This window comes from Triticum urartu, chromosome 3 (assembly GCF_003073215.2).
Source record: "Triticum urartu cultivar G1812 chromosome 3, Tu2.1, whole genome shotgun sequence".
Lineage (NCBI taxonomy): Eukaryota > Viridiplantae > Streptophyta > Magnoliopsida > Poales > Poaceae > Triticum > Triticum urartu.
Window position 1 is genome coordinate 379,876,270 of NC_053024.1, and position 13,865 is coordinate 379,890,134.

Consider the following 13,865-nt stretch of genomic DNA (forward strand, 5'->3'; position numbering starts at 1 on the left):
CAACCAGCTCAAGCACTCCAAACATCCCTCTCTCCTGGCCATTCTCGGTCTGGGGGCTCGACATACTGGGCCCCTTTCCCCGTGCTGTCGGGGGCTTTGAGTACTTGTACGTTGCGATCGACAAGTTCACAAAGTGGCCGGAGGTGGAGAGAGTGAGAAAGGTGACAGCACAATCAGCCTTCAAATTCTTCAAGGGGCTAGTCTGCCGCTTCGGTGTGCCAAACAGGATCATCACCGACAACGACACACAGTTCACGATCCATGCCTTCATGCAGTACATCCAGGACCTCGGCAGCAAGGTTTGTTTTGCTTCTGTTGCGCATCCACGAAGAAACGGCCAGGCTGAAAGGGCAAATGCTGAAGTGTTGCGAGGCCTCCGGACAGGGACTTTTGACAGGCTGCACAGGTGCGGACGACGCTAGATTGATGAATTGCCGGCGGTTCTTTGGTCGATTAGAACGACGCCAAATCGAGCCACCGGTGAGACGCCCTTCTCCCTCGTTTACGGGGCAGAAGCAGTTCTCCCCACGGAACTCACATACCGGTCACCTCGAGTGATCGCCTATGATGAGCTTGAGCAAGAGCAGTTGCGGCAAGATGACGCGACGCTCCTTGAGGAAGATCGTCTTCGGGCGGCTGTGCGAGCAGCGCACTACCAGCAAGCTTTGCGTCGCTACCATAGCCGCAAGGTTCATGCCTGAAGCTTTGAGGAAGGCGACCTTGTTCTTCGGCACGTTCAGTCGGCCAAGAATTCCAACAAGTTGACGCTGAAGTGGGAGGGCCCTTATCGGGTAGTACGAGTCACCAGGCCTGGCGTAGTCCGACTGGAGACCGAAGATGGTGTTCCAGTGACCAACTCCTGGAACATCGAACATCTTCGCAAGTTCTACCCATAAGGCGTGATTGTCGGGCCCCTCGGCAAACCACCTTTTGTACGAGCCCTGCTGGCAAGGCATGTAACCCTTTGTACAAAGCCAGGCGCAGACCCTGAGCATAAATAAATGAAGTGCTGGCGCCCTAAGTTATAGCATGCATGCTAGGTTGAGTCTCTCCCTCGGTTAGGGTTGATAGTGATTAGCTGTGGCTAACCCCTAGCATAGAGGTGAAGTGTGCATCATTCTATTCCTTTATGTCCTTTTTGGTTCGCAGGGTATATGGACATTTCTGCTGAGCTATTGGGAGGAGAAAGATCGGGCCGGCGCTCCGGCCTCGGCAAACAAAGGTTTCCTAGGGCTGCGGACACGAGGATCCAACCGCGACAGGCCCAGGTTGCCGGGGGCTGCAACGTCAGATAAGTTTTTCTCCCCCCACTCCGTGCGCCCGTGTGAACCTTGAACGTATAAGGCTTCACTCGCTCTTGTACCATCTTGCCCCCTCCATTCCGTGCCCGAAAACTCTACTTTGGGCCGGAACTTGGTTGTGGTGCGGTGGGAAAAGGGCGAGCGAAAGGCCTAATCCTACTCGGCCCTACCTCCGCCAAGAGCGTGAGCGTAGTCGGGCCGTAGAGCAAGAGGACGGCAAGGACCTGTTGTCGGGAGACCATGTTTATCTTAAGATAACGAGGACACGTTCCTCAGTGTGGCCCCCGCCCACGCGCAAACAAAACCCGACAACACCCTTCCTTTCATTCATACGTTGCGAACAAGTACAATTCATACGGAATGGGTACACAGGAAAGGGGATTATAAATTTTGAAATCTAACAAGTGCCCGCAGGCTTACAAACTAGAAAAGATAAGTGCCCCGTGATCCCCGTTCTTGCCCCTTTCCTCCCAGGTGCGGCAGGTAAAGGCAAAAAGGAAGGGACGGGGAACGCGCCGATCGAGAGCTTGACGAGGAAGGCCCTCGGCAGAGCGCACGACGAAGGGAGGGGCGACATGGTCAGTCGGAGACGAGTTCGACGTGCCCTCGCTCGACGCTCTTGTCGTCACTGTCGCTATCCTCCTCATCACTCCCGCTTGAGGAGGAGTCTTCATCGTCGGAGGAGCTCTCCACGCAGCACTTCAAGCGAGTCCCAGAGTCTCCAAAGACCTTGACAGAGAGCAGGCCATTCTACATTAATTTCAAATAGAGAACGAGACCCGCCGTCGGGCTATGGATGCGAGCGAAGGTCTTCCATCCGCGGCGAAGATACATGACCTGAGGGGCGGGGAAGTCAACGTCGACCCGTGTGCCGCCGTTCCCGCAGCCCCTCATGTGCAGCCTCAGGGTCTGGGGCGGATCGAGCTCCATCTCCCGAGCGAATGGTGCGGGAAGGCGAAGGCGACGGCGCAGTGCCCGACGCAGCCTGATGAAGAACTCGCGAGGCTGGTCCCCAACGTGGCCCTCCATCGGAGGAGGCATCACTGGCGGAGGCAGGGCCGGCGCGCCGCCTCATCCCCCTCTTCCCCGAGCACCACGCTGGCCTCGGCCTGGCCCCTCCCCCTTCCTCTCATGGCCGGCTCCGCCACCATGGGCTCTTGGGAAGGAGGGATGCGCTGTCGAGCAGAGACCCTCACCGCCATCGTCGAAGGACTGGCGCACCCTCTCACCATTACAGATGAAAGAGAGGAGGCGAGGTGGAAGGAGAGGGATGAAGAAAGATTGTGGGAGTCCATCCCCCTCCCCCATCTTATAAAGGGGCAGGGTCGGGACTCAACCGCGCAAGGAATCGAGGCCGACCCACTGCCCCAATCAGCAGCGGCCCATTTCCCTGCCTCGCCATTCAAGGCCCGCGCCCACCGCCTACCACCTTCAAAGCACGGGGAACACGTGGCGGGCAAGCAGAAACCGAAGGGATAGATGAGGCGACTATTCTCCACCCCGTGGTCGTGGGGCGCGGGCGCCTTGAAGACCATGACCCGAGCCCATTCAGTAAATGAGCCGCGCCTCTGCGTTTTCCTATTTTTACGGGGAAGGAGTGAGCCGCCTCTTTACCATGATGTGACGCATGCGTGCAGAAACCGCCCCACGCATGACCCCCACATCATGCATGACCCTCCATGTCGTGTGTTCAACACGGGTCGTGGGGAAGCGCAGCGGACGGGGAATTACTGCGGTAAAAATCCGCCCCACCTGCCCGCGCACCGTTCTGGGCCTAGCCCAACAACGCATCGCGCTTATGTGTGGCCCAGGCCCGGGGAGCTCCTGTCGGTGTACAAAAGTAGGGGCTCTCCTTTTGCACCCCTTAACTTGTGCGCCAGCAGTCAGAGCCACGCCCACAGCCACACTAAGCAGGGCAGGGGTGGGATGCCAGAGGAACGCCAAGACTATAGACGCAAAGAGAGCAGTAGGGCGAGGTGGACTACCCTGGCAAGACTCTTGTCGGGGTGGCTTCCACAGCCTCGGCAGGATCCTTGCCGGGGCAACTTACTTGACGCCAACAGAGCGTACTACCCCTGAGCCCAAGGGGTCCCCATGCCATATTGAAACCAAGGCTGGGGAGGCACCTCCGTGGTGGCATGCAGATCTTTGTAAAGATCATAGACACACAAGATCAGATGGAAACCAGAAGACGACGACCCTTGGCGAGATCCTTGCCGAGGAGGTCCACGAGACCCCCGGCAAGACCCTTGCCGGGGACAACCGCGGTGCCGCAGCGAGACCCTTGCCGGGACCTCGGCAAGACCCTTGCTGAGGACGTCCGCTGATAACCCACAAGTATAGGGGATCGCAACAGTTTTCGAGGGTAGAGTATTCAACCCAAATTAATTGATTCGACACAAGGGGAGCCAAAGAATATTCTCAAGTATTAGCAGCTGAGTTTTCAATTCAACCACACCTGGAAACTTAATATCTGCAGCAAAGTGTTTAGTAGCAAAGTAATATGATAATAGTGGTAATGGTAGCAAAAGTAATATTTTTGGGTTTTGTAGTGATTGTAACAATAGCAACGGAAAAGTAAATAAGCGAAGAACAATATATGAAAAGCTCATAGGCATTGGATCGGTGATGGGGAATTATGTCGGATGCGATCGATCATGCAATAGTTATAACATAGGGTGACACAGAACAAGCTCTAGTTCATCAATGTAATGTAGGCATGTATTCCGAATATAGTCATACGTGCTTATGGAAAAGAACTTGCATGACATCTTTTTTCCTACCCTCCCGTGGCAGCGGGGTCCTATTGGAAACTAAGGGATATTAAGGCCTCCTTTTAATAGAGTACCGGAACAAAGCATTAGCACATAGTGAATACATGAACTCCTCAAACTACGGTCATCACCAGTAATGGTCCCGATTATTCTCACTTCGGGGTTAACGGATCATAACAAATAATAGGTGACTATAGACTTGCGAGATAGGATCAAGAACTCACATATATTCATGAAAACATAATAGGTTCAGATCTGAAATCGTGGAACTCGGGCCCTAGTGACAAGCATTAAGCATAGCAAAGTGATAGCAACATCAATCTCAGAACATAGTGGATACTAGGGACCAAACCCTAACAAAACTAACTCGATTACATGATAAATCTCATCCTACCCATCACCATCCAGCAAGCCTACAATGGAATTACTCACGCACGGCGATGAGCTTCATGAAATTGGTGATGGAGGAAGGTTGATGATGACGATGGAGACGGATTCCCCTCTTCGGAGCCCCGAACAGACTCCAGATCAGCCCTCCCGAGAGAGTTTAGGGCTTGGCGGCGGCTCCTTATCGTAAAACGCGATGAATCCTTCTCTTTGATTTTTTCTCCCCGAACACGAATATATGGAGTTGGAGTTGAGGTCGGTGGAGCGTCATGGGGCCCACGAGGTAGGGGGCGCGCCCCCACCCTCATGGATAGGGTGTGGGCCCCCTGACGTGGATTCTTCTTCCAGTATTTTTTATATATTCCAAAAATAATCTCCGTTGATTTTCAGGTCATTCCGAGAACTTTTATTTCTGCACAAAAATAACACCATGGAAATTCTGCTGAAACAACGTCAGTCCGGGTTAGTTCCATTCAAATCATGCAAGTTAGAGTTCAAAACAAGGGCAAAAGTGTTTGGAAAAGTAGATACGATGGAGACGTATCAACTCCCCCAAGCTTAAACCTTTGCTTGTCCTCAAGCAATTCAGTTGATAAACTGAAAGTGATAAAGAAAAACTTTGATGAAATCTGTTTGCTATTGTTGTTGTAAATATGTAAAGCCAGCATTCAAGTTTTCAGCAAAGCTTATGGACTAACCATATTCACAATAACATTTAGGTCTCATGTTTAATCATATCAATGGCATAATCAGCTAGCGAGCAATAATAACAAATCTCGAATGACAACACTTTCTCAAAACAATCATGATATGATATAACAAGATGGCCCTTTCTGAGACCGAAAAACATAAATGCAGAGCACCTTTAAAGATCAATGACTGACTAGACATTGTAATTCATGGCAAAAGAGATCCAGTCACAGTCATACTCAATGAAAACTAATAGTAATAGATGCAAATGACAGCAGTGCTCCCCAAATGGTGCTTTTTAATAAGAGGATGATGACTCAACATAAAAGTAAATGGATAGGCCCTTCGCAGAGGGAAGCAGGGATTTCTAGAGGTGCCAGAGCTCGATTTTGAAATAGAATGAATAATATTTTGAGCGGTATACTTTCATTGTCAACATAACAACCGAGAGATATCGATATCCTCCATGCTGCACACATTATAGGCGGTTCCCAAGCAGAATGGTAAAGTTTATGCTCCCCCACCACCGACAAGCATCAATCCATGGCTTGCCCGAAACAATGGGTGCCTCCAACTAACAACAAACCTGGGGGAGTTTTGTTTGCAATTATTTTGATTTGATTTGAGCATGGGACTGGTCATCCCGGTGACCAGCCATTTTCTCGTGAATGAGGAGCGGAGTCCACTCCTCTTGAGAATAACCCGCCTAGCATGGAGGATACAGACAGCCCTAGTTGATACATGAGCTATTTGAGCATACAAAACAGAATGTTTATTTGAAGGTTTAGAGTTTGGCACATACAAATTTACTTGGAACGGCAGGTAGATACCGTATATAGGTAGGTATGGTGGACTCATATGGAATAACTTTGGTGTTTATGGAATTGGATGCACAATAAGTATTCATGCTTGGTACAAGTGAAGGCTAGAAAAAGACTGGGAAGCGACCAGCTAGAGAGCGACAACAGTCATGAACATGCATTAAAATTAATCGACACCGAATGCAAGCATGAGTAGGATTTAATGTACCATGAACATAAATATCGTAGAGGCTATGTTGATTTTGTTTCAACTACATGCATGAACATGTGCCAAGTCAAGCCACTCGAATCGTTCAAAGGAGGATACCACCCTATCATACCACATCACAACCATTTTAGTAGCATGTTGGCACGCAAGGTAAACCATTTTAAACTCCTAGCTAATTAAGCATGGAATAAGCAACTACAATCTCTAATTGTCATTGCAAATATGTTTCTTTCATAATAGGTTGAATCAGGAACGATGAACTAGTCATATTTACAAAAACAAGAGAGGTCAAGTTTATACCAGCTTTTCTCGTCTCAATAAGTTCATTGTATAATCATCATTATTGCCTTTCACTTGCATGACCGAGTAGTGTGGATAATAATAATAGTGCACGTGCATTGGACTAAGTTGGACTCTGCAAGTATTCAATTCAAGAGAGAAGACAAGGTAATATGGGCTCTTTGTTAGATCAACAATAATGCATATGAGAGCCACTCAACATTTTCATTATAGTCTTCTCCTCTCGACCCCCAAAGGAAAGAAAATAAACAAAACTATTTACACGGGAAAGCACCCAACAAGCAAAAGAAGAATGAGAAATCTTTTTGGGTTTTCTTTTTGGGATATTTACATTTATGTCCCTAACTCAAACCCACTACTCATATTTACCCCTAATTTTCAAGCATGCGCAAATTTGCCCCTCTGTCGTTACTCACACTTATAGAAATGCCCTTCCATGCCGTTACCGTCTAGTCAAAGGGCTTTGACCGTTTTCTGGGTGTTTGTTGGAAATTTTGCCCTTGTATTCATGTGCCACTTACATGTGGGACCTACTCTGAAAAACAAAAGAAAAAAACTCTTTCTCTCACCCCTCTCTTGGTACCACTTACATGTGGGGTCGACCAAAAAAATATGAAGGTTAGACCAGTCAGGTCAAATTAGACTTTGGGGCCCACATTTCATTGTCTCTTAATATGTTTTAACTGTTTTAGTTAGAAGAGGGTCCAAGAGTCAGCGGCCCACTTAACAAGGGCGTGTTAATCTAAACAAATTTTTAACTACGGCACACTAAACTCCGGCGTGTGCTATGATAAAAAAAACTCCAGCGTGTGCTGAAGGAACGACGGCGAGGTGCGGGATGATGCCGGAGTGGCTCAGGTCTGCAGAGGGGGCCTGCGATGCTGCGGCAGAAGGCCGAAGTGAGCTGAGGTCGTCGGAGCGTGTAGGATGATCGGAAGACCATGCAGCGGTGAGCTCAAGCGGCGGCGGTGGCTGGCGGCGCACGGCGCGAGATGGTCCGAGGGTGCGACGGCTTGGAAAAAAGGCGCAAAAGGAGCATATGTTCACCTGCAACATGACAGGGTAGTCACGGGCGATGGGGAGATACTACAGCGGCCACTTGGACCTCGGCGGCGGCTGCCGGAGCATGCAATCGTGGGACATGAACCGCACAGGCTCAATACTCGAATCCCTCGCGCCAGGAGCAATCAATTGAGCTCCTGCACATTTCCCCTCAACCAATTTGGGTCTTATCGCTCTCCTTCCTCATCTCTGGCGATGAGCGCCGCCGGCCATCCGAGGTCGATGCCGTCACTTCTGGCGTGGCCTCTCCAAATCCTGGCGCTAAGATCCCCTCCTAGAGCTTCTTCCTTTGCGCTAGTCAATTTGTGTTTAGTAGGTCCCCAGTGAGCTCCCCGCGACAACCGTCGCCGTCCACCACTGGACTCCGTTGGGGACTGGATCCAGTGGCCTCCTGTGCGCCCAACTGGCGCGAATCGACGCGTGATGGTGAGCGCAGCACTACCACTCTAGCGAGCCTGTTACTGGCAACTGTCGCGTGTTACTGACCAACACCGCCGATGTTCCCAGCACGCCGGAGTTGAGAGAGAGAGACAGGGAGGGAAGAGAGAGAATAGAGTTTATTTTTTTATTTTTGGTTGACCCCATGTGTAAGTGATCCAAACAGAGGGATGAGAGAAAAGTGCTTTTTGCCTTTTTGTTTTATTAGAGTGGGTCCCGCATGTAAGTGGCACATGGAGACAAGGGCAAAATGTCCAACAAACAGCCAGAAAACGGTCAAAGCCCTTTAACTAGACGGTAACGGCACAGAAGGGTATTTCTATAAGTGTGACTAACGGCAGAGGGGCAAATTTGAGCATGCTTTGACATTAAGGGCAAATCTGAGTAGTGGGTTCGAGTTAGGGGCACAAATGTAAAAGACCCTTTCTTTTTAATTACTACTACTACAGGCATGGAAAGTAAACTAACTAAAAGCTACAACTAATTTTTTTTGTTTTTCTTAAGGTTTTTCAAACACACAAGAAGAAAGCTTAAAAAGAAAATAAACTAGCATGGATGATACAACAAAAAAGTATGAGCACCGAGAATTGGCATGAGTGTGTGAACATGAATGTAATGTCGGTGAGAGATACGTACTCCCCCAAGATTAGGCTTTTGGCCTAAGTTGGTCTATGCCCATGGATCAAAGTTGTAGCTGGGGTCGTACTGAGAAGGGTCCTCAGATTGCCACTGGCTGGCGATCTCCTCTGGATTCCACTGATAAACGGACTGACGGTGAGGGTCAGGTTGTGGCTTCGGCTCTGCCGCTGTCATTTGGTTCCGGTAGGCAAGAATGTCCTCCGACGGAACAAGGTATATGCCTGAAAATATGTTAAACAAAGAAGGCGCAGGCAAGGTAATAAACTCACTATAGCTTTTGTTAAATATCAATTTATATTTGGGTGTCTTATTTTTATCTTTAACAATAAACACAAGTGCTACCATACTCTTATAACCTAGAGCAATAGGAGGCAGCAACTTTTCCTCTTTCTCATAATGCCTTATAGGTATGTTAAAGTGTGCAGCAAGGCACGAGGCAGAGATGCCTCCTAGGATGGGGCACTTTGTACGGTTCAGATTTAACCGTCTAGCAACAATAGCGCCTAAGCTGAAAGTAGTATCATTAAACAAGGCATGGCGCAAAATAGCAATATCAGGAGCACTAAGGTTCCCACAGTTCCCGCGACCAATTAAGCATCTACTAGCAAATATTGCAAAGTAACGTAAAACAGGAAAATGTATGCTAGTGATTCTCGCATTGGAAACTTTCCTCGTTTCCCCTATAGCAATCATATCAGTAAATCCCTCCACATCATTACGATGTGGTTCCCCTATGCTGCCCTCAAAGGGTATCAAACAGACCCGGCAGAAATCATAAAGTGACATCTCCTTATGCACATCATATAAATAAAATTCCACCGAAGGTGGTGATCTCCTAGCATGGAAATGAAAATTTTACACAAAGATATTGGTGAGTAAGAGATACTGTTCACGCTGGTCATGGAGGAAGGTGGTGAGGCCTGCATTCTCAACCAAATGATAAAAATATTCATGAATCCCGGCCTCTTCCAAGAACTCATCCCAAGGCCATTCACATGGCCGAACCTCCGCAGTATGAGGGATATTATACTTGGGTTTCTTGTTCTCTTCATATTGCTTATCCTTCGAGCTTCGGCTCGATGAGCCCCTCAAAAATCTCTTCATCTTTTTCTGAAAATTTCTGAAATTTTTAGTAACTTAAAATAAAAGTTAACCAAACTCAACAAAATTGATAGAAACTACTCCTACAAGTGCCTAGAGGCTATATCATGCATTAAAACTACTTTGGACCACATAAATTTGACATGCAAGCTCAAGAACAGGGTCACCTATGCAGCAAAAATTTGCAATGAATAAAGCACTAGAACAAACTAATTGGACCATTGGAGGAGTCACATACCAAAGAACAATCCCCCAAAGCAGTTTTGTGAATGGAGCTTTGAGCAAGGAGATCGAAAATGGCAGCAAGATGAGCAAGAACTCGGGTTTGAGCTGGTTGGTGATTTTTTTGGGAGGAAGAAGGAGTGTGTGGTGGCTGGAATAAGTGGAGGGGACCCACGTGGGGTCCACGGGGGCAGGGGGCGCGCCCAAGGGGGTGGGCGCGCCCTCCACCCTCGTGGGCACATGGCTGCTCCCCCTGATGTGTTCTCAGTGCCATATATTCACAAATATTCTAGAAAAAAATCATATTTAAATTTCAGGGCATTTGGAGAACTTTTATTTTCAGGGTATTTTTTATTGCATGGATAATTCAGAAAACAGACAGAAAATACTATTTTTGCTTTATTTAATATAAATAATATAGAGTAAAGGAGGGTACAGAGAGTTATGTTTTCTAAATACATCCATCTCATGCTCATCAAAAGGAATCAACTAATAAGGTTGATCAGGTCTTGTTAACAAACTCATTTCGAATAACATGAAACAGGAGAATTTTCGAATACACTAGGTTACCTCAACGGGGATATGCATGTCCCCAACAATAAGAATATCATATTTCTTCTTGACAGTAGGAAGAGGAAATTCAAAACCTCCAATAGTGATTGTTGAAATTTTTCCAATAGAATTGATACTGTGGACTTGAGGTTGTTTCCTCGGAAAGTGTACCGTATGCTCATTACATTAACATCAAAAGTGACATTGCCTTTGGTGCAATCAATAACAGCCCCTGCAGTATTCAAAAAGGGTCTTCCAAGAATAATAGACATACTATCGTCCTCAGGAATATCAAGAATAACAAAGTCCATTAAAATAGTAACGTTTGCAACCACAACAGGCACATCCTCACAATACCGACAGGTATCGCAGTTGATTTATCAGCCATTTTCAAAGATATTTCAGTAGGTGTCAACTTATTCAAATCAAGTCTACGATATAAAGAGAGAGGCATAACACTAACACCGGCTCCAAGTTTCTTTTAATGGAGCATGGTATAGTTGGTACTCCTAGATCTCCAAGTTTCTTTGGTATTCCACCCTTAAAAGTGTGATTAGCAAGCATGGTGGAAATTTTAGCTTCCGGTATCTTTTTTTATTAGTAACAATTTCCTTCATATATTTAGCATAAGGATTCATTTTAAGCATATCAGTCAAACGCATACGCAAAAAGATAGGTCTAATCATTTCAGCAAAGCACTCAAAATCCTCATCATCCTTTTTCTTGGCTGGTTTAGGAGGAAAAGGCATGGGTTTCTGAACCCATGGTTCTCTTTCTTTACCGTGCTTCCTAGCAACAAAGTCTCTCTTATCATAACATTGATTCTTTGATTGTGGGTTATCAAGATCAACAGCAGGTTCAATCTCTACATCATTATCATTGCTAGGTTGAGCATCAACATGAACATCATCATTAACATTATCACTAGGTTCATGTTCATTACCAGATTGTGTTTCAGCATTAGAAATAGAAATATCATTGGGATTCTCAGGTGTGTCAATAACAGGTTCACTAGAAGCATGCAAAGTCCTATCATTTTTCTTTTTCTTCCTCTTAGAAGGACTAGGTGCATCTACGTTAGTTCTCTGAGAATCTTGCTCAATTATCTTAGGGTGTCCCTCAGGATACAAGGGTTCCTGAGTCATTTTACCTCCTCTAGTCATAACTCTAACAGCATTATCATTTTTCTTATTATTTAATTCATTAAGAAAAGCATTCTGAGCTTTAAGTACTTGTTCTACTTGAGTGGTGACCATAGAAGCATGTTTACTAATAAGTTTAAGTTCACCTTTAACATTAACCATATAATCACTCAAGTGTTCAAGCATATCAGCATTGTGTTTCAATTGTCTACCAACATAAGCATTGAAGTTTTCTTGCTTAACCATAAAGTCATCAAACTCATCCAAGCATTGGCTAGCAAACTTAGTAAATGGAATTTCACACTTACCAAACCTATAGAGAGAATTTACCTTTACTATATGTGTCGGGTTATCAAGACCATGAATTTCTTCAATAGGTGGTAAATTCTTAACATCTTCATCTTTAATACCTTTTTCTTTCATAGATTTCTTTGCCTCTTGCATATCTTCAGGACTGAGAAATAGAATTCCCCTTTTCTTCGGAGTTGGCTTAGGAGTTGGTTCAGGAAGTGTCCAATTATTTTCATTAGTAAACATATTATTCAATAGCAATTCAGCTTGATCAACAGTTCTTTCCCTGAAAACACAACCAGCACAACTATCCAGGTGGTCTCTGGAAGCATCAGTTAGTCCATTATAAAATATATCAAGTATTTCATTTTTCATAAGAGGATGGTCAGGCAAAGCATTAAGTAAGCAGAGAAGCCTCCCCCAATCTTGTGGGAGACTCTCTTCTTCAATTTGCACAAAATTATATATTTCCCTTAAAGCAGCTTGTTTCTTATGAGTGGGGAAATATTTAGCAGAGAATTAATAAATCATATCCTGGGGACTACGCACACAACCAGGATCAAGAGAATTAAACCATGTCTTAGCATCACCCTTTAATGAGAACGGAAACAACTTAAGGATAAAGTAATAGCGAGTTTTCTCATCTTGTGTAAAGAGAGTGGCTATATCATTTAATTTAGTAAGATGTGCCACAACGGTTTCAGATTCATAGCCATAGAAAGGATCAGATTCAACCAAAGTAATTAACTCAGGATCGACAGAGAAATCATAATCCTTATCAGTAATAAAGATAGGTGAAGTAGCAAAAGCAGGGTCATATTTCATTCTAGCATTCAAAGATTTTTCTTTAAGCTTAGCTAATAATTTCTTAAGATCAGATCTATCATTGCAAGCTAAGAAGTCTCTAGCTGTTTCTTCATCCATAACATAACCCTCAGGAACAACAGGTAATTCATATCTAGGGGGGAATCTTCATCATCACTTTCATCAATATTATCAGGTTCAATAATTTCATTCTCTCTAGCCCTAGTGAGTTGTTCATCAAGAAATTCACCTAGTGGCACAGTAGTATCAAGCATAGAAGTAGTTTCATCATAAGTATCATGCAAAGCAGAAGTGGCATCATCAATAACATGCGACCTATCGGAATCAATAGCATGTGTAGGTGTCGCAAGTTTACTCAAAACAGAAGGTGAATCAAGTGCAGAGCTAGATGGCAGTTCCTTACCTCCCCTCGTAGTTGAGGGAAAAATCTTGTTTCTTTGATCTTTCAAGTTCTTCATAGTGATAAGCAGATATAAATCCCAAGTGACTCAAAGAATAGGGCTATGCTCCCCGGCAACGGCGCCAGAAAATAGTCTTGATAACGCACAAGTATAGGGGATCGCAACAGTTTTCGAGGGTAGAGTATTCAACCCAAATTTATTGATTCGACACAAGGGGAGCCAAAGAATATTCTCAAGTATTAGCAGTTGAGTTGTCAATTCAACCACACCTGGAAACTTAATATCTGCAGCAAAGTGTTTAGTAGCAAAGTAATATGATAATAGTGGTAACGGTAGCAAAAGTAATATTTTTGGGTTTTGTAGTGATTGTAACAATAGCAATGGAAAAGTAAATAAGCGAAGAACAATATATGAAAAGCTCATAGGCATTGGATCGTTGATGGAGAATTATGTCGGATGCGATCGATCATGCAATAGTTATAACATAGGGTGACACAGAACTAGCTCCAGTTCATCAATGTAATGTAGACATGTATTCCGAATATAGTCATGCGTGCTTATGGAAAAGAACTTGCATGACATATTTTGTCCTACCCTTCCGTGGTAGCGGGGTCCTATTGGAAACTAAGGGATATTGAGGCCTCCTTTTAATAGAGTACCAGAACAAAGCATTAGCACATAGTGAATACATGAACTCCTCAAACTACGGTC